The sequence below is a fragment of the Solanum pennellii genome, chromosome 1 (genome assembly GCF_001406875.1).
Source record: "Solanum pennellii chromosome 1, SPENNV200".
Classification (NCBI taxonomy): Eukaryota; Viridiplantae; Streptophyta; class Magnoliopsida; order Solanales; family Solanaceae; genus Solanum; species Solanum pennellii.
In genome coordinates, this window is record NC_028637.1 from 78,325,931 (window position 1) to 78,348,907 (window position 22,977).

General features: G+C 34.5%; 1 long non-coding RNA gene and 1 pseudogene across 1 annotated transcript; both read left to right on the forward strand.

The window, feature by feature from the left end:
* Positions 1 to 1,793: 1,793 nt before the first annotated feature.
* On the forward strand, positions 1,794 to 5,721 carry LOC107031632 (annotated as a pseudogene).
* Positions 5,722 to 7,592: 1,871 nt separating this feature from the next.
* Positions 7,593 to 11,077, forward strand: LOC114077600. The gene is made up of 4 exons (XR_003578991.1): positions 7,593 to 7,712; positions 7,783 to 8,016; positions 10,183 to 10,326; positions 10,974 to 11,077. It is a non-coding gene; the product is annotated as an uncharacterized LOC114077600 (long non-coding RNA).
* The last annotated feature ends 11,900 nt before the right edge of the window (positions 11,078 to 22,977 follow it).

Sequence of the window (22,977 nt, forward strand, 5' to 3'; positions counted from 1 at the left end):
TGATCACCGAGTTCTGGGCACAAGTAAGAAGAATACTAAGACATAATTATTGGTTCACTAGAAAGGCAAGAGTGCAGTTGATGCAGTTTGGCAGAAGGCGAAAGACTTATGGCAGTTTGATACTCAAATCGAGGACTATCTTAAAACAATCTCGATGAGGACATCGAGTTCAAGTGGTGCGGGTGGTCTGTTAGACCCGTAAACTACTTGATCTAACTACGTGCAGACATGTCAAGGATTTGGGCATTGGTCATGACATGAATGGGGGCAAAACAGTGCAACAATCGTTCATGGTGCTTGGGTGTTGGCAAAGCAACTTGAACATGCAAGGCTTACATGTGGGCTAGAGTCATCAGCAAGGCAGCGTGTTGGCTTGACAAGGCAAAGCTGTGAAGACTTGACGATGGAAAAAACAAAGGCATTTCACGTGAATTGCTGAAATAAAACTAAGTGTTGGAGGGCAGCTAAAATATTCTAAGTATTGGAAGCTGGCTGAAATATTCTAAGTGTTGGAATGTAGCCTGAAATATTCTAAGTGTTAGAATATTAATATTTCGTGTGGAAAAAGATGTAATTTGAATTAGATTCTATCTGTTCGAAATATATTTGTTGGAAACTTAGTTTGAATCCTGTGATAACAAGTGTCGGAAAGGTGTCATTTGTAACTGCCGCATGTAACTGCTATTTGCAGACATTTTATAAGGGTGAAAATTTTGTTTAAGGCTATGGAGTGTGTTTCTGGCCTTAGACAAATTCGTGAAGTCTTCCCTTTGTATTAATTAGAAGATTAATAAAGGTTAGGACGAGTTCCTGTACATTCTGTTTGTTGTTTAACTTTACTGCTTAAGTATTTCTATAGGTAGTCAAATCTGTGGGTGTAAGATAGGATGAGTGTTGCAGGCGTTTGCAAGACTGCCTAGGGTGTTGTTCGGTAAAAATAAATCGACCCTCTTTGACATACCATTCAAGAATGAGAAAGATTCATTGAATCTTTTATTTAAAGTTACTTATCCGAATTTGCACACCTCTTACTCAAATATTTCTTTCATTACTTCTCATGCTATTCTAACAACAAAAAATTATTTTGTTGACGAAATAAATGATATGTTAATCACTCAATTTCCAACTGCTGAAAAAACATATCTAGCTATCGATGATACCATAGATCCAAATGATCAAAGTGAATATGAATACTTATTGCATACTTTGAATCTCGTTGGTTTACCTCCTTATAAATTAACATTAAAAAAATTGTCCAATTATGTTACTAAGAAATTTAAATCCATGTGAAGGTTTATGCAATGGTATACGCTTAATATGTGATGATTTCAGATCACACGTTATCAGCGCGACAATATCTAATGGTGATTTTAAAAATACACATGTATTCATTCCTAGGATACCATTACTAACATCAGAAGATGAAAAATTAGCTCTGCCATTTAAAAGGATACAATTTCCAATATGATTGTGTTTTGCAATGACAATTAATAAAGCACAAGGCCAAACATTAGATTTTGTCAATTGTATGTCGCTTTATCAAGAGCCAAGAGTACTAATTGTGTTAAGATTTTGATAAGGCCACCAATAGCTGATAACGACGACGACACATCTACAAATAACATTGTTTATGATGAAATTATTGAAAAAGTTTTTTCTTGAAACTATCTTACACTTTTGATAGGTAGACAACCTATTGTATTCTATTATTTGATCTCATATATTTTTCTATTTCATACCATTCTTCTTATATTAATGATGTTGTCTTGCATATTTAATCTCAGTTACCAGCCATGACAGAAGGATTGAATATCAACAAAATCGACGAGAACACAGAAGAATGGATTTGTAAAGTCCAAGTGGTAGATAAAGGTTATCCCCGAACCACCAGGGAGGGAAACAAGAAATATCAATTGATGATATTACAGAATGAAGAGGTATTTTTCACTAAACTAACAAATACTCATCTACTTTCACAAATTATTTGTAGCAAAATAAATATATTGCATACCATTTTTACTTTGCTTTTTAATGGTTGTAATCTGTCTTCACTCATTTATCTTCAATTCAATGCTCTTCTACTTAGTTGAAATATTGTTCCTTGTGAGTTTTGTTGTAAGCACTTGTTGTCACTATAAATCCACATTTTACGTTTCTTTTGTTGTAGAGAAGTTACAGATTAGGTTAATGTAATTGGTTCTGTTTGTCGAATTTAGGTAAAGTTGAATTCTGAAGTTTCTTTTTAAATAAATTTGGCTATTGATTGATTTAATTTTATGTTGAAGTTATGTTTTGTTGCTTGTGAGTTTTGATATGAAGCACTTCTTATCACTCTAAATCCACGTTTTAATTCTCTTTCTTTTGTAGACATAATTTGTGTTATAGAGAAGTTAGTTACTGTCTGGGTTCGATGCTACTGATTTTCTTTGCAAAATATAGAAAAAATTGAATTGAAACATGTGCAGATACAATCCATTTAAGAAATTGAATTGTTTCTTTAAGCGTAGTCACATGCAAATTTTTAGGAACGACAATGCTGAAGATTATAGAATTAAGGAAATATTATTATACAGATAATGAGGGAGGATAAAGAATGTCTTCCTCAACTGCTTTCGAAGACTTTGATAAAGAATGTCTTCCTCAACTGATTTTCTAAACTACAGGAAAACCTTATAAATATGTGAACTGATATTGAGAATTAGTTTTTGTGCTAAAAGTGTTGCTTAATGTTGTTGTTGTTGTGTTCCTTAAATAATTATCTACAAAATCAGTTTTTATATATTTTACTGTAGTCTTCATTATGTTGATTAAACCATCACGTCCATGGCAAAAGCTCCCCTCATACTCATATCCTTTAAATTTTATATTCCTATAAAAAATAACTTTTCCCAACAATTCGAACCACTTTTGAATTTTTACACCAACTATATTATTTCACTTACCTAATATTATTCTAATTTCATTAAATTTCTCATAGGAAACTCAATTACAAGTTATCATGCACGGTACAGATATCACACATTATGTAAATGAATATGTTCCTTTCCAAACATATTTGCTATCGGGGGCATTTGTCTCCGATTCCATCAAGGCGTATGGAATTCCTCTTCATCAATTCAGCTGGACAATTGATAAGGGCACAATTGTTGAACCAATAGATAAAGTCAAACCCCATGATTCACCATTGCTGCCACCAACGCTGCTAAAAACTACATCATTTGACAGTTTCGATTATCAAGCTATAGGCTTTTAATTGGGTACTTCACAAAATATATTTACACTATACTTACCAGACATATAATTCCTTTTTCATAACTATTACAACTTACTAATAACTCTTTAATTCTTGCAAGATATACTTGCCCTCGTGATAAATGGTAGTCGTCCATCAAACGGGAGCAGAATTCAAGAATTCATCATCATCGACTATGAGTAAGTACAATGTTACTTTCCATCTTATATCCTTCTGTTTTCTTTGTGCTTGTGTCAAATAACAGGATTTATTACTGAGTAGTGATGTCATCTTCCTTTTCGTCAAAGTTGAAGGTCCAAATTTGATCTAGGTGTCTGATTGACCCTCTTTCTTGGAAACTAATTTTTTTTTTAAAAAAAATCCCTTCTTGTGATTGCAAAAATCTCATATTTGAATGTTACCTTTCCATGGTATATGGCTTGATCTAAGGATCTAAAATTTCACTCAATTTCGCAAAGATTTCTGGTGCATCTACTTCTTGATTGATAATGTTGCCCAAAAGCGAAAAGAAAAAAAATAAGTAAGGAGAAAAAGATAAGTTGGTTACCACATTTTGATAAAAAGTTTCCAATTATCGCATGGATTGTTCTAATTCCTTTGAAAATTACTAACTGGATGCTATGGAATGGGGGGGGGGATGGGGTTGATCTTCTGATTTTGATTTTATTGAATAGCTTGAAGTATCGGTTTTATCTAATTGTGGTGTACTTAAACTTGCAGTACATCTATTGTTATTGATGTTTCATTATCCTTTTGATTGACATATTAAACTTGATCTAGGTTTGTCAATATACCAAATCTGATTATAGCGACATAGTAATGGTTAACTTGTAATCTCATTCTTATACGGAATGTCATGCACATTGTTGGTATTCAAGAGTGACAAATATCATATGCCAAGACCCATAGAGAACACTAACCAGCCACTTTAATGGAAAAATTAGCCAATTCTACAGGTTGCTCTCTAAAAATAATGTAACACCTATCTATTTGAACAATCTAAGTATGCTTACTATGTCTTTGTTTAGCCAGAATTCTTCTTCTTCTTATGACCAAAAGGAATACCCTTCGATAAGACAAGGGATCATCAACTTCAGGTAAAAAAAATTGTTGCTAACATGTGCCAATATCTAGTAGTTTCTGTATGTAAATATCACTTGAGATGAATGAATTACTTAGCAACATTTTTATCCAATATGAGTTCAATATACTAGCTATTTGTCTCCCCTCCATTTCACCTTTCACAGGCACCACCAGTTCCACCACCCACCCCGCTTACCATCTCCTTTACATATTTGGCATTTTAGATGTTACTTGATTACCACTATTAATACTTTACCATTTGTAAGCCTAGCTCATTATTAATGTTTACCAGAAGGATGTTGCTTTCGAGCCATGGTAATTGTGGACTAGAATAAAAAAGACAATATAAATAATTATTAAAGTTGTTGAGTAATTCAAATTGCGGGCCAAAATTCATCCTGTAAAGTTAAAAAAACTACAAAACTAATAACGAATCTCATAGTGTTCACCATGGTCTTGCAATTTCAGCTTTCTCTTTGACCCTAATTGGAAAACAACAGTAAGAATGTTGCATCCTACTTGGATGATATTCATTTTATTTGTGTATATACAACAATTGTACCACATTTTTCTTTACTTTCTTTCGTGAACTTTTTCCCAAATTTGCTTGTATATGTGTAAGTTATGATCTACTACAACACTGTTTATCTTCTTCTTTTTTTAATGAATATAGGAGGAAACCAACAAAACTCACTCTCTGGGAAGAATTCATTGACCTATATGGAAATAAACTTCTCAAACATCTGAAAGAGCTTCAAGAATTTCCAATAATTATTGCTAGAAAAGTGGCCAAATCAAAATCATCTTCAGGTAAAATCAAACATATTAACAATATCTCCTAGAACACATATTAATCAAATTAACACCAACTATTAAACAATATGCAGGCCTTTCAAATAGATTTGGTACAACAATCCAGATTGATCCTCCATACACACAAGCTATCGACCTAACGACATGGTATTCAAAAAAAACCTCTCCATAAACAAATACCTATATTCACATCTTTAACATTTTATACATACAAGTCTAATGAAATAAAACCGGTTCTCAACACATACACAACAAAAAGCACCACAGCTAGAGGCTCTCTTTTGTTTGTGCCATTTGAAGAACACGTAGTGCCTATTGTCAACATCCAGCAACAATCTTTAGTATATGCATCATCTACATCTTAAATCTCTTTATGAAATGAAATGTAAATATAATTTACATTTCATATGTACGCCCAGGGGCAAATATTCCACGTGCAAGCTCAATTGTAATATCCAATGAAACTCAAAAATTTTGTGTCTTAGCCTGCTCTGACGCAAGCAAGTATTTTCAAGGATTTGGACACAGAGAACAATCTATTGTACAACCTGCCGTCGACCAACACATCTCACACCAAGGTATGAAAATCATATCAGTAAGATCAATAACTCCATAACCATAACGTCCTTGAATTTAAATTTGGTACGTTGAATTTTTAAAATTCTTAGCACTGATTTAGCTATATTTTTGAAGTCATGAGTTCAAAATCTATATTCCTTATATCAATTGCTAAACTTTCATAACTTTCACATGTGTATATATCTAAAGATGAGTTTATCCCGTGTGAGACTTTGATTAATTTTAGGATGAGTTTATCTCGTGTTTGGTTGCAGATCATAGAATCACAAGATAACTTTTCCAGAATTGTAGTGTTCTTACTACTACTTATATAATTTTGATAAGTAAAATGTATGCATTAATTAGTCTGTTCAAACTTAGATGAATTGGATAAGTTATCATTATTTTACTCTTGGATGCTTTCCCTGCTGTACAATTGTCTTAGTAATAGAAGAAGGAAAATATATAATAACAAGTTCAAGCCATGCACAATAAATAACAAATAGAGAAAATATCCAATAACTACAAGAAAATTTGACAACCCATTTTTACCTTTGGTTGGAAGATGGATGAATTTTTTTTTTCATTTTGTCAAAACAGTACATCTACTCAAGAAGTCCAAGTCATCATTAGATTAATAAGAACCCATTTTTACTCTTTACTTTTGAAGCCAAATAGTAAGATGACATGTCTAGGTTCCAAACAAGTTGTGGTCATTTATATAAGCCTAAAAGTACCCCTGTGGCCGAGTTCGAATTATAATAGTTATGCATCTAAAGTTCTTTCTTTTATTTGATGTCAATTGAGTCAGAAAGAGAGTAAGTATTACCGCTGGTAGTCTTATTCACATAATCATTGACAAACCATAGCAACAGATAACTAAATGTATGGAACAAATAAGGTGGGTAGGTGGTAGGCCTAAGAACCAACATTAAACATATAGATGCAAACGTTCCTTGTATGACTCTCACCTCATACGGCTTGCTCAAAGACTCTGAAGTATTTACTTGCATTATATCAGTGGAAGCTGACTTAGAAACAAAGATATGTTACCAAAGCAATGTGAAATTTAGTTCAAAATGCTTTTGAATATGCTTAATAAGATTAATTCTCTTTCCTATGTTGGCTCGTGTAATGATGACTATGAAGGTAATGTAATTGAGTTATGCAATCTTGGTGATTTTGTAGATGCAACTTTTTCTTTCTAAAATGAATGTGGTGTCTAGCTCAGTGTGCGTGAACCTAGACTATTCCACCGGGTATCGGGAAAAATGGGCATTAATTAGTCTGTTCAAACTTAGACGAATTGGATAAGTTAGAGTATAATTTTACCACATTATATATATGCATATTAAGGAGGTGAAACGTGTAGATTGTTCTGTAGGTACGTACCCTTGAAAGGAAAATCATGTAATATAGGTGTAGGTTATAATCAGAGAAGAGTAAGCCAATAATATTTAAAAGAAAATTTTTGGAAAAATGAAGAAAGTGACTAAAGCAGATAAAATCATAGATATATCAAGATAACTTGTTCGTCAATCAAACGACCCTTAGTGTTATATGTTAGTATATCGACCTATTATTGCATGCAGTTTTTATTTTATTATAAGGACTTGAGTTTAGTGCTATAAAATTATTGAGAGCATACTGCTAAAAGTAAGACAGCTCCTAGCTGGCTAACGTCCTTGCTTTCTTGTAAAGTTATATAAATACCACCTTTGTTTGGTAGAATTATTTGATTGCATAACATATGAGCATATGAACGATTAGTAAAAGTGTATGCAACAAATAAATTTTAGGTTATAAAAAGATGACTAACGAAATAAGAATTTTCAATTTAAAAAATTATTATTGAACATAAACATATTGACTTTTGCCCAGATGCCAGTTTGAAGTAACCATCAAGGATGATACTGGTTCAACAACAGCCATGATTTCAGATAAGATTGGAGAAGAACTATTGTCTCTAACTGTAGCATAAATTCATGACATACTTTGCATCAAGGTAAAACACTCTACAACCTCTTGTTTATTCCTTAAAAATCTAATCTTACATGATTTCTTCCATCTTTCAGAAATAATTGTTGTCACTCGCATCCGTGCAACACAAACTGCTAGGTAAGACATTCACCGTCCAAATAAAGAAGTTGTTTGCCAAAAACAAGGATGCATCTTCAGCAAAACTGTTTATCATGTCAATTATCGAGAAAGATATTGCTAGCAATCTGCCACTATCCATCACCGCACCAACAACTCTAGAAAGCAGTAAACGCAAGCTGAATCAATTCATGATAAAAGAAGACTAAAAGGTATTCTCTCTACACGACTCTCAATTGCTATGCAGCAATAAATGTTGTTTGTCCTAGTAATTTTAAAATTGATTATTGTGTATGTATTTCTTCAACATTTGATACTCTCCTTTTGTTATAGTGTAATACTTTTTTTGCAATATGGTTGGCAACACCATTTTGTCTTGATGGCGAACACTTTTGGTGCTGATAGCACCGACTTTGCTGCATACTTATAAGAAATTGACAGGCACTTAAATCTTGCAATCAATGATAAATTCTTAAACAAACCAGTATTATACTCAACATTAACTCCTTCCCGTAACTATATACTAAATTCATTTTCCATCTTATTTCACACGTGCTTTTTGAATGATGTTGAGTAATAGTCAAAATACAACATTATGTAAATATTGTAGATATCCAACCTAAATAACACAGCCATGACAACGAACAAAACAACTGCCAACCATATTTCTAATATATATAATATATATATATCCATCTCTCTCTCTCTTTCTATAAATATATATATACACACACACACACACACACACACATATATATATATATATATATATATATTTATGCACATTTAGCCGACTCATACATTCTATATGTTTACATTCAACTAACAAAAATCTTTCAATGTTGCACGGGCCACCTCTACCTAGTGTGTGTATATATATATATATACTACCAATGTTGAAGCATGGGTAGGGCTGTTGGGACCAACATGCCTGTTCTTTTGCATTAAAATTGAAGTAAAGGGCTATTTTGACTTTTTACTAAACCTCTGGTTACGTGTCTCTATTATGCAATTGAAAATCCACGTAAAATACCATTTTGTATTTTCTTCTTCAAGCGACCCCCGACCACCGAGATTCAGGTTTCCTTTTAAGTTTTTTATTCTATTGTTAAATTCATATGAAATATTTTGAAGAGAAGAAGCCCAGGGCTGGAAATAAGCCTATGAAGGACGCATGTTGTTGTCGTCTTCTTCTCGAGTGTTGTTTCACCTTTTGGGTTAGTGTTTCCTTCAAATTATTGGAGCTTAAGTTGTTTTGATAGTAAATATTATAGATTATGAAAAGTGATACTTTTGATACCTTCAAATATTCTTCAACTTTTGGAACCTAAATTGTTTCCTTAGTTGTGTTCTGCGGAAATTGGTACGTTAATTTTGTTAAATTTTTTTCTTTACGATATGTAGATCATAATGGTTCACTCCTCGGAACTGCATATTGAAACTTCAGTCGACTAACTTGGAGGATCATAGACTCATTTATTTGGAACAAAAAATAGTATCATAAATTTGTAACTATTTGAGGGTGATTAGAGCGATTCGTTTTGGTGGATTAATAATCTTAATCTTCGCTTCTACAAGTATACACACAATTTTAGCATATAAATTGACCCTTATTCATATGTTCTTATCTGTGAGTTTGAACTTGTCAGAGATCTTTATACTATGGATTCATGGTATGATTTTTTTCGTACTGTGTTCATATTTATTGATCATGAAGTACTAATCGAAGATCACTATCTACCTTTGCTTAAGCAAAATCTATATAACATGATTTTTGGACCGTATTCTAAAGTTCTGTTGATTTCTTTTTAATAAGAAATTGATAGCATACACAGATTTCATGCTTTGCTTTCTTTTTTTCTTGATTTATAACCTTTAATTTTTCAACTTTGTTAGCTGTGGTACTAAGTTATTTATGGTTCTGTTGGTTTGTTTCACAATTCACTCTGTTTCGTGACAATAGATATTTTTGTCTGGTTCCGCATTTTGAATTCTGGTGAGTATCATTCGTCTATTTTTCTTCCAATGTTAGTTCACCCCCACCTTGAACCCCCAAGCTTCATCTCATTGAAGAGATTTACGCTCTGTGAAAATTGACCTTCTACATTTGAATGGTTGTAGACCGAAAATTTGTTTGGTAAGATTGTTATTGCTTTACATTGTAAAAGAATATATTTGCTTACTTCATTTAATTCAGGTATTGGTAGTTATATGTGCATGCACTTTTGAGTTGAAAGATGATATTTTCTTTCTATTTTTATTAGTTGTGTAGAAATATATTGCATATTGTATGTTTCCTGAAGTTTTTTCTGTTTGCAATGTGTGTCCTTTGAATTGGAATTTTGCTAGCACATAATAATGTTTAAATAAATATACAGGGAATTGAGAAGATGCAGCCACAACAATGTTGAATATAGACATCATAAGAAAGATCAACCTCCAAAGAATACGCTGGCTAAAAGGAATAGGCAGCATGATAACGGAGAATGAAAAGAAAAACTTCCCTGAAAAATTATTACAAGGTACTTGTAGTTTTACCTCTGGCTTTTTATGTGTGCTATTATATTTTTTTGTACTCTTTACTATTTCAATGTTATCTAGGTTTGGATCTCTATGTTCTTCTTCATCATAATTCCTTGAGTTTCTAATCCTTACAATATTCCTAAAGGTTCAAATGAGAAATACGATAGTCATTCTTCTAAGACCAGAGAGTTGTGAAATATGTGAACTTTCACTTACAACAATTGAAAATATGAATTTGCTTTTATTTTCCATGTGGCCATAGATGTCCATTTAAAAAATCAGGTCTTTCACTTTTCCGCATTCCATCAAGTTTGTGGCTTGTATTCGATCATCTGTTATACTGCAGGAGAGTCTTCATGCAACAATTGAGTTGTCGCCGTGTGAACTACAAGTCAGATGTTTGAACAATGTACACAAATGCTAATGCTTGCATTTACAATAGGTTGTTTACATCACACCCCTTGGGGTGCTCGCTAACACGGAATGCTTTGTGTTGCCCTGCCCTGCCCTTAGAGTTTCCACATTGGGCACATATGCTCTTGGCAAAAATTTGTTTTTACTTTTAATTTTCCCAAGTCTTTAGTTAGGTTCTCTGTTGTCATTGTGAATAGGAATTTGGATTTGATTTTCTATGTGGTATCCACAGATGAATCATATGCGCAAGCTCAGTTGGTACTTGAGCAGTGACACACAACTCAGTTGGATGAGAGTGCTAAAGGATTTGTTTTGCTCGCCATGTCTACCTTATTTTCTGAAATGTTAGTCCTTATGATGTGGTTATCCACTTGCAATTTTGAATCATTTGGACTTTGAAGTTAATTTTTTCATCCTCTTTCCCTGGTGTTTTTCCTAACTTCTTAGAGGGAGTTTTGGTGCAGCCATTAAGAAGCTCCAGAAAATTCAAGATAGATTTGTGTTGTTAGAGGTAAAACTTGTGGCACTTTTAATATAATCCACAGTTGAAGTTCTCATGATATCAATTATGCATATGGTTTCAGTTGTCGCCTCTGAAGTACAAATGACCACAGGTATAGAGGAGCAAGAATGTAAGAAAAATTGTGAAGATTATAAATTAGTTGATATTGCATTCATGTTGGATATTTTAACTTGCTTTGCTATTATATAGGAGCATATCATTCAACATTTTTATATTAATTATGAGTTATGAAGTGTGGTAAATATTACTGGAAATTGTTGCAACAATATGATGCAATTTCAAATTGCAAAAAATTGTGAAAATATAGTAACAATAAACTAGATTATTTAACATAAAATACAAGACTATGATCAGACTGCAACACGATAGATATTAGGCCCGTGCACGCGCTGACAGAAATTATCTAGTATATATTCTCCTATATTAGAAAAAGGCATAATCAACATGCCTGCTTCATTGTTCAAGGGTTATTTTTCTCTTTTCAATTGTGTATATGGATAGGTGTCTTCTCCTTGGTTAATCAATTTTGTCTTTTCAATTTCTTAGGTAACGTGTCTTCTTCTGGTAAAATCAGTATGCATGCCTTCCTCCTCCTATGTCTTCCTCCTAATTCATCATTTATGATGATTCACTGTTTGCACATCAAAGTTCACTCTCTTCATCGTTCTCCAGGTAAGGTTTTACATGTTTCAATTAATCTTTCTTTTTCCGTCGTCTTCCTTTTCAATCAATGTTGAAGTTCCAAATTTGATCTAGGTGTGTGAATATTCACTTTATTTTTCCATTTGGGATTGTTATTGACGTTGGGTTATCCTTTTGTTTGTCTGATTGAGATTGATTTAGGTGGGTGAATATACCAAATTTGATTTGGGTATGTGAAATTTGATTCTTGTTCCATGTTACAGAAGTCCCAATAATTTTAATCCATTTGGGTGATTATCGTTTTACGTTTTGTATTTTGAATTCCCGTTTCAAATTTTTGGTTGTCTTCTTCTCTTCATGTATGAAAAACCCATGTATTTTCACATCCAGTAACTTTTGGTTCTATTTTGTTAGATTTAGTGTTAGTTTGGTCTTTCAATTCAAATTTCTAGTTGTCTTCCTCTGTCCATGTATGAAAAATCCATATATTTTCGCATGCAGTAAAAATTTTGGTTGTCTTTTGTCAGATGTAGTATTAGTTTGGTCTTCCAATTTATTTTGTGGTTTCTGATAGTTTGATTTTCTTCTCCTCGACTATTTTAAGTGTTAACTCTTTAAGATCCTCCGAAAACAAACGACTTAGATTAAGGTTACGTAGTGTGGGGATTTTGATTCTATAATTGATTCATCCTGATTCCTATGACTCTTTTTTTCTTCTTTTCCGTAAATCTTTATACTCATTCAGTTAATATTATACTTTTAATTTACTGCAAATCTGCAGTGGGTAAAACCTGTTCTTGTTCTTGAATTCATTGTTGCATAGACCCTTTTAAGCCCAAAGGCCTTTTCTGGTTTTCTCGTAAAGGTATGAGCTTTTTCTTATTATGGTTTGAGTTCCTGATTTGACTAGATGTGGGGTTTAATTTTCATACTTTAGTTATGTGTAGTTGGTGAGTTGGTAATTTGTTTTGTGGTTTAATATTGGGGTTATTCTGTTGATTTTGAGTTTAAAGATTCAAACTTTGTGCTTTTTTGTTCTGTTTTCAGCTGTTTTAGTGTATTGTTTCTGTTTAGTTGAGCTGGTATATCAATTTTTTTTGAGGCCAATATTTTCCATGAATAGTAACTAAAAAACTATACAAGCATACCACAAAAACAATTGGACTGTTGGATCCAAAACAAATAATAACTGAGAAGCCATTACAAGGACAAGACGTAGCAAAAGAGCTAGCTCGAAAAAAATAATTCAGCACCAAAAACTAACAGAAGATGATAAAAGCATAACTATATTGATAGATTGTGCTATAATTGAGAATATAATTGGATAGAGATGATAATAAATGGGGTGACGTACAAACAATCAAAGCTTATACTCTAGTGGTATCTATGAGGGTCTTCTATATGGTAGGCATGGATTCAATTCAAACTACACCTTATATTGTATCCCTTCCACAATTTCTCCATGATTAGGGTCCTTCTACATGGTAGGCAAAATTGCTTCGAAGTAGTTTTTTTGTTTTTTCTTCTAAAAACTACATGTTTTTAGTAGTCGAGCTGACAGTAAAATTCTGTGACCTTCGGAAGGGATTAGCTTCTTTCGTGTGGCAATTCTGAGATTGAGAAGTGAGAGAAGGAACTTTGTGTGTCCTACATCGTCATGGCTAACCATTTCCCTCATCTTTGCATTTCTTGATCAGTCTCTTAAGAACCTGTCCATTTTGTTCATCCTCATATCTCTCTCTATAAATGTCTCTGCTATATTTTTCTTTTCCGTGGATCGATTAACTTATTTTCAGCTGTGTCAGATTGATTATCTTTTTAAATATCTTGAACCTAAATCATAAGATTTGTTATATTTGACATGATTGTATGGTTCCAGATTTATATTGACCCGTGTTGTCAAATCTGTTTAAATGTTTATCTGAAAAAATATGATGTCGGTAGACTTTGATTTTAGAAGCCAGGTTATCAAGTTCCGTCTATGTTTTGTGTACTGGTCAAATTTGTATAGAAGCTAGCTATACAAATTGTCACATTTCTGATAATATATAAAAGCCAACAAAAAAACTAGGTGACCAGAGTTATATAAGTTGATGGCACCCAAAAAAGGAAGGTCTTCTTAGCTCGACAGCTAGGAAACAAAGATGGACGGTTGTATTGAAATCAAGTTACTTGTTTTATCTCTTTTGTTGATGAAATTTGATCTGGTGTCTTCATAATTTTTTTTTAAAATTTGGGTTTGTTGTTTGATGTTCAAGTTTGTTTTTGCTTCCCTTGAAGCTTCGATTTTTTTTTAGTTATTTCGTCTTTTCATTCGCCTATGTTGCTTTTTTAAGCTTTCTGAACATGCAATAGTTTATTTGGTCTTTTGTCTTTTTATATGGGCTTCTGATGTAATAATCAGAAGAAAATTGTATGAAAGATTTTATTCCGACAGAATTAGCTTTCTGGGGTTGTCAATTTTGCTCTTCTGTTTTTGTAGGTTGCACTGACGTTTTGAAATTATTTTTTCTTGCAGAGTGAAGTTAAGGGCAACTACAATTACCTTTATTTCAGCTACCGGTATGTCTGTCGAATCGTGCATCCGTTTTATCTATGTTTATTGAGTTTTGTAGAAAATGATTTGGTTAATTATCATTATTTTAATGTGTCGCTATGAATTTATTTTACTCTGTGCACTGAATAAGAAACAAACAATTTCTCCAGTATTAGAGATGTTGAGTCTTGACATTGTTAAAGTGCTGAGGGTTAAAATCTTGAAGAAAAATGTCCATTTCTACTGTGTCTGACTCTCTGAAGTTCAAGTACCATCTTCAAATTTATTTTAGTTAAATTCTGATCATATGGATTAAAAAATGTGAAAGTTATCCTAATCTATTGAATGAAGATGTAAAAAATTAAAAATAATAACCTTAAAGGCTATTGTTGTGCCTTGGATTGTAGTGGAGTATCATGATTCTGCCATCATCATGGCTTCAGCCTCTAGCTTTTGTGGCTGAGTAGTAGTTTCAGCAGTACTTTATACCTATTTGGTAGCTATTATATATCTCAGAGGGAGTCAGCAAAATTGGTTTCATATGTTCCCTTCCAATCATATTTTTCTCAACTTTCAGAAACCTGAAAGAGGATATTGATCTTTATAGGAAGTGGCAAATATCGGATGCAATTTATTGTTAAAATAGAATGTAACAGGGAGTATCCCATACCATAAAAGATTAGTTAAAAGTAAAGTTTTCAGAAGTCAAAAGAGGAGACCTATGCACTTCAGTAACAGTTTAAGAGGTTAAAAAGGATAATATTAAATCGGTTCCCACTAGATGATATCATCTCATGTAGCTGTAGTTAATATCAGATGCACAAACATCTAACTGGCTTAAGTGGATAGGGAAGACATTTACAAAAAACAATAGGCGCTGACGTTTAGTTTGCAATCCTGTTGATCAATTAGCTGCACCTGTGTTTATTTTTAGTTGTATTAACGACTGAAATTGCAAAATAAAGTCCAATATTTTTATAATGATAGGTGTTATTACTGCTACATTTTATTGTACAAATATATATGTTTCATTGGCAGATGTTTACATATATTAGGACTTACAATGTCAATAATGCCAAAGATTGAACAAATTAATAATGTAGAATAATAGGGATGAGGAAGTGCTCAAATTTTTTTTATTCAAAATTGATGGAATATGTGCCTTCACTTAACAAGTAATGGACCAGGTCCCTTACTACACTCCAGAAAATTACCAGAAAGTTAAATGCAGTAAAATCAACACAATGATTTTACGTGGAAACCTCCTTGCTTAAGGGAGTAAAACCACGACCTGTTCCACAGGATTTTCAATCGTTTTCACTAATCTTCAAAAGCAAAAGTAAAACACGATTACAACAAACGTAAGAAAGAGTTATCAATCTTACAGTTAAGCAACAATCCCTATTGCTTAACAAGCCTAAGTAGAAAACTATCTACCCACTAAGCTATCCCACTTGGACAACTTAGACTTTCAACACTACCCACTGATTCCTTTATAGTTTCAGGAATAGTTTACAATATAAGAACAAGAGAATATATTCCTAAACAGCTGCACTAAAAAGCTCCAGAGATTTCTGCTGTTCTTGGAATGATTCTGCCTTTGCTTGGTAGTAGCCTTTGCAAGAGTTCTTGAAAAGTTTTTATCAAGTTGCAAAAACTACACAAAGTGTTTAGGAAAGTGCCTTTTATATGGGCAAGTCACTTTCCTAAACTTCTTTGCCATTGGCTGGAAGAGTCACACTTTCTGACGCCATCGGGAAGTGTGCACCTACTTTCTGTACCGTCTCCAGCTGGCAATCGACTGGCTCGTCATCATGAGAGCCTGGTACCTCTACTAGGTCCCTGGGTTTGTTTCATCTGCAATACTCAAATAAGAAACTCTATCAGGTCCTTCTGTTGAGTTGAGCAATGTTCTTCCTTGAAGATGGCCTTCTGTTCAAGCTTGTGAATTTTCAGAGAAAATCCAAATTTAATTTGCCAAGTCTTGAATTTGTGTTTGTTGGAAAGAGATAATATAAATTCCCACAAATTCGTTGAAGTCATCCCATTGGCTGAAGGCCTGCTGTTGGAAAAGCTGTGCACCTACCGCATCAGAGATGACAGCTTTTCTGACAGCTGTCTTTTCATCCTTTTCACGTCGCAGTCTTGCGGGTACCAGGTCCCTTGCTTGCGGGAACCAGGTCCCTTGCAAACTTCTATATGAGTTCTTGAAAAGGCTTGCTGGCTGACTTCCTTCTTTGGATGAATGAATATAATATGGTGTTTGTCATGTTAAAAGTATCAAACATAAAGAGTTATTATCCGTTGGACAAACACCCTCCTCCATTCTGATTGGTGTAGTACACTGACGCCTTACCAACCTCTGACGTGACAGCTTTACAGCTGTAACCAATTATGTATCTGATGGAGGAAACTCTGTCTGGTACCAGGTCCCTGCATTTGCGAGATACTGAAACATACAATCTCGTTCGCTCTTCTTATTGGTGTAGGATACTGCACTTTTCACCTACCACCTGACATGACAGCTTTTATGACTGTACCCCATTTGTATCTGAACGAGAGCACTCTGCCAGGAACCAGGTCCCTGCATTTGTGAGGATCATCAAAACACCTAGAATATAACATTTTCCCCCTTTTTGATGATAGCACACAAATATACCTCACACTGAGTTTATCATTCATCTTATTGTCAGCAGTTCCAATAACAAGGATTTGGTTCCTTGTTAGATCGATAAGTTTGTTAAATCATCAAAACTTCATATCAAGTTCGAGCTATCATCTTAATTCAGCTTCGAACTAACATTTTTCCCCCTTTTTGATGATAACATACTTATACACCAGTTCCCCCTATCAAAAAGAATTCTTAGGGTAACTTGAGTTTCATCATCTCGAAGTTTGTCAACTCATCAAAATATCAACATAGCATTTTCCTCCTTTTTGATGATGACATACTTATTCATCAGTTCCCCCTATCAAAAAGAATTCTTGGGGTAACTGCAGTTTAATCATCCCTAAAGTTTGTCGAATCATCAAAACATCAACATATCATCTTCCCCCTTTTTGATGATGACAAACATCTTCTTCCCCCTATCGACAGGACCAGGTCCTCGTCAGGTAGCAAGCATTTATTCCCCCTATCAGCATGACCATATCTCTTCAAGTAGATACCATTGATTCCTCCTATCGATGTGACCATGTCTTCTTCAAGCAGTTATAACACTATTGATCTCATACCTTACCTTAACAACTTTCCCCCTTTTGACATCATAAAAAAGGGTTAAAGCAGTAAACCAAGTTGACAAAAATATAGTTCTTGCAAATTCATGGCCACTTGGGCAACACAGAGCATGAGCAAAAAGGCATAAAGTAATGAGACAAGTCAGTAGAAACAAGACATTTAACATCCATAAACAAAAGATCAGTCATCAAAGCATTGCATGTATGATTACAGATGAAAACCAGAACAATGCCCAAGAGATAAATGAGGACTGACATAGAGAGGTAGGAAGAGAAGGGATGATTTAGAGGCAAGGGATTGAAAGAATAGAATTAGTAGAGCATATCCCTAGCATAAGATTTCAAGAATCTTCTCTTAGCGTACAACATGATGTGCAACCCAACCTCTATGTTTAACCTTCAGGGCTGCCAATTTTTATTATTTTTTTTTTTTGGCACCAGGTCCCTCTGATAGTGTTGTTACAGAAGCTGGACCTTTAAACAACCCATTTCAGTATTCCAGATAACACGAGCAACTGTCATAGCTTCCAACACCAGCCTGAGTTTTTCATAACAGAAAGATTGGTAACACAAACAACTCAAGGCCTCCGAGATGAATTGATCAACAATTGAGGAACCAAAAAGATTTTCTTTCCTTTTTTTTTTTTTTACACCTTCCTCTTCAGAAAACTTTGAGTTCTCAGAATATCAACTTCTCCTTTTTGAGCATCATCTTTTCCACTTCTTCATTTTTCATGGAGGACCAGATCCCTCTTCACACTTAAAACATTTTCATCAAAGAATTCTCCAGCAAGAATCAAGGGGTTAACAATTTGAAGTGTGTTTGAAAAGAAGAGAAAAGAAAATTTTGAAGCACCTTGATATTTGGAAGACAACTCAATTTTTCTGGGGAAATAGAAAGAAACATGGAATATAAAGAAAGAGAAAATAAGGTATCATTTTGGCACTCAAAAGATGAGACAACAGTCAGATTCCTGAAGGACAGACATGTGGCATTTTCAATGGTTCTCATGCATAATTCAAACTGCAATGTTAAGATTGCTAACCTTCGAGAAAGGATCAGGTCCCTCTCTGTAGTTTGAATGTCATTGCCTAGATCTATCCTGACCTCCCTTTTTCTTCATCCCCTTTTCCATGTGTGTATACCTACAAAAGGTATGAAACTGAATTTGCTAAAACATACATAACCGAAAAGCAAGGATACCTGCTCCCTTTTCATAGTCATTAAAAGAGTTGATTGCTTCAGGTAGGATCCATTCAAGAAGGTTTTAGCATTTCCATCATCATCATGATTAATTCAGCCAGATTTTTATGAGGTTCAAGATGGTTCCTGATCCACAAGAGTTGACCCCATCAAGCTGCACTTGCTACATTTATTACCTCAGTTGATGAAAGAGCAATTAAATCTTGCCTTTTAATTCCACAGGAGTGAAAGATCAGCGCATAACATAATCCACTCTTGAGGTACTCAATCTATCAGCTTGATACTTAGCATAATCAACAACACCATGTACTACAAATCAAAAAGTCTCCCGATGGACAGAATAGGACCAGGTCCTCTATCTTCTTCAGATGACTTAAGATTTTCTCAGCAGCCTTCAAAATATTTTCCTTTGTACATGAGTAGAGTCTTTGAACCCGATTGATCAGCATCCAGCTTCTAGTTAGTGCCCAAGAAAGTATGAATTGTCTATACACCCAAAATATGAAACTCTTTCAGCAGCTTCTTTGAACTGGCACCAGGTTCTTTCTTTGATCAGACATCAATGACCCCTGAATGTTGTGCTATCTTTTTCTCTGTAGCTAAGCTCCTATGAGAGTATTCGACTGGTCCATGCTTAGAGCTTCAGTGAAGATGTCATCCACTTGATCTTCCTTCTTACAAAGCTTCATGATGACATTATCCCTCTTTATCATTGTCTTAACTTCAAATATTTTACGCCATTTGAATAGCTCATTAATGTGCTTTTCTGGACAACCGAGGGTACCTTTCATGGTGTGCTAAATCTGTAGCTCTAAGAAGAAATTTAATTCTTCCATTATGCTTATTTCAACACTCACTTTCAATGAGTGAAATAGAAATAAGCTCTTCACACAACACCTCAAAGATTGCCTCAAAGATGACATCCATCATCAATATGTACCTGAATGATCAGCAGTTCCTTGCATATTGAATTCAAAGAGAAGAGTTTTTGACAATTTTACCTCTCTTGAAGACATTGTTGAGGAGCAACTTGGACAACCGATCAGCTTGTTGGGGAATCGACTATCAGAGTTCGCTTCTTTCAAACTGAGTTTGATTAGCTTCTTCATTCTCACCTTCAAAATTCACATTATCAGTTTGAACTGCATCATCTTTGTTCAGCACTGTCTAGAAGACCAGGTCCCTCATCAGGTTCATCATCTGCATCATCTTCTTTGAGATTGTTGGATTCATGAGGATGTTCTTCAGCAAACTCACTATTTAAACCATCTCTCTGATTCTGAAGCAACTCTTCTATCTCAGAAACTTCTTTCCTTGCAACTTCTAAAATCTTCTAGACTCATCAATAAACACATGACCATTTTTAGTATACCCCTGATAAGTCTTGCTGAAGGAGGTCTGATCTGCTTCTCCTTAACATCATCGTCACAACCTTTGTCATTTGCAAATATCATTTTATGCATACTTAGACCAGGTCCCCTGACACAGGTTTGTGCAGCAAAGCAACACTCATGAGCACGTCTCCTTAATCATACCTCAGCATTCATACCTTGAGCACTAAGTTCAGTGAGACTATCACAATGAGCAGTAAACAGATCAGCAATATACATGTTCTTGCATCTCTTTTCTATCAAAATCATCGCCCGAGAGAGCAAGTTTGTGACAAAACAGTTATCTGATAAGAGCTTAGCTTCATTTCATTCATCACAAATCTACACCAATAGTGTAGCGTTTCTTGCCATTCGCCAAAAGAGACACCTCCACCTTGAAGTGTCTTGAGAGAGAGGAAGTTTTGTAACCTTCTTAGTCATGTGTTTTGAGCAACTGCTATTTATAAACAAACACTGACTGCTTCCTCTCTTCTGCACCAGAATTACTTGTTAGACTTAGGAACCCACTTCAAACAGAGTTCCCAATAACTATCAAAAGGCTTAACAAGAAACCTTCCTGTCCAAGGCGGCAAAGTGTTCTTGCTAAAACGATAGCGAGGACCAGGTCCCTTGCGCTCCGTTTCCACATTTTTGTCGGATCTGACAAATTTAGCATGAAGACCAGGTCCCCTTTCTTTCTTTTCTTGATTATTTTCAGATCGGACAAACTTCACATGTCTTTCTTTAGCTCTTTTCAGCTTTTTGGAATAATTTGACGAACTTCCTTCAAATTTTTCCAAAATTGGACAATCTTTCTTATGATTTCCATTTCGACAACAATTCTTAGACAACAGATTGTCAGCATCAGGAACACTTTTGCTTCGAGGATTGTAGGAGGATTTTATCTTGTCACAACCTAACCCTCTTCTACTGTTGTTGTCTTGACCAATCAGATTTGTAAGAATCTTAGAGGAATTGGTCCATTTGAGAGATTTTTTCAGTTCCTCTTTTACACGGACCAGGTCCCTCTCTAACTCAAGATTTCTTTCTAATGCAATTTTGGTCTTCATTTCAGCAGTGTGCAGCTTATTCTCAAGCTCCAGCTGCAAGCTGCTTGCCTCATTCTTTCCATTAGAAGTTTTATTAGTTACCCCTTTCATCTTTTTCTTCAGTTCTAGATTTTCAGCTTCTAGAACAAGCATTTGACTTTTAATATCAGATATTTGGGCAACTAATGCAATTTTTCCATCTTGAGAGATATCTAGACTGTTGCTTATGGGATCCTTCTCACTTGTCAGCTCACTTATCAAATCAAGTAATACAACTGCTAGCTTTCTCAACTTGCTAGTAGAAAAGGTATTCAAGTTTTGCTTGAAATAAGATAGAGTTACCTTTTCATCAGAATCTTCCTCGTCTGACTTTGCCATAAAACCATTATCTGTGTTTTCAGAATCATCTGAATCACTTGAGGATTTTTCCCATGCAGCCATTTCTCTTTTTACTGCCCCGAAGAAGACTTCTCTTCTGCTTATCTTGGGACAGACCTGGTCCCCTTCTTTGTCTTTACCTTCTGGAGTCTTGACAATAGGAACAGGTTCTTCAAGGAACATGAGCTCATCTGTGATGTTGGAGAATCTGGTGCGCACTTCATGAATGAGTTCACCATCATTCATGGTGAAATCTTCAAACTGAGTAGAAAAGAGATCTAGCTTAGATTTCCTTATTTCCTCAGTGCCCTCATAAGTTGTTTCTAACAGATCCCAAATTTCCTTGGCAGATTCACAAGATGAAATCAGATCGTATTCATTTATACTAAGGCCACACATCAATAGCTTCCTTGCTTTATGATTTTTCTGGACTAATAGTCTGTCAGAGTCATTAAATTGTTTTCTAGTTTTGGGAATGACTCTTGTGACCTCTCCATCTTTAACCTCCATAGTTGGCACATAAGGACCTTTACATATGACGTCCCATACTTCACTGTCCTCAGCCATGAGATAGTCTCTCATTCGAATCTTCCAATATTTATAGAGCTTACTATCAAACAGTGGAGGTCTTGTGGGAGACTGATTTCTTTGCTTATTTAGTAGTGACGCCATTTCTCGCAGGAACTTCTCTCTTGGTGTTAACCAGATAGAGAGCACCTGCTCTGATACCACTTGATGGAATATGTGCCTTCACTTAACAAGTAATGGACCAGGTCCCTTACTACACTCCAGAAAATTACCAGAAAGTTAAATGCAGTAAAATCAACACAATGATTTTACGTGGAAACCTCCTTGCTTAAGGGAGTAAAACCACGACCTGTTCCACAGGATTTTCAATCGTTTTCACTAATCTTCAAAAGCAAAAGTAAAACACGATTACAACAAACGTAAGAAAGAGTTATCAATCTTACAGTTAAGCAACAATCCCTATTGCTTAACAAGCCTAAGTAGAAAACTATCTACCCACTAAGCTATCCCACTTGGACAACTTAGACTTTCAACACTACCCACTGATTCCTTTATAGTTTCAGGAATAGTTTACAATATAAGAACAAGAGAATATATTCCTAAACAGCTGCACTAAAAAGCTCCAGAGATTTCTGCTGTTCTTGGAATGATTCTGCCTTTGCTTGGTAGTAGCCTTTGCAAGAGTTCTTGAAAAGTTTTTATCAAGTTGCAAAAACTACCCAAAGTGTTTAGGAAAGTGCCTTTTATATGGGCAAGTCACTTTCCTAAA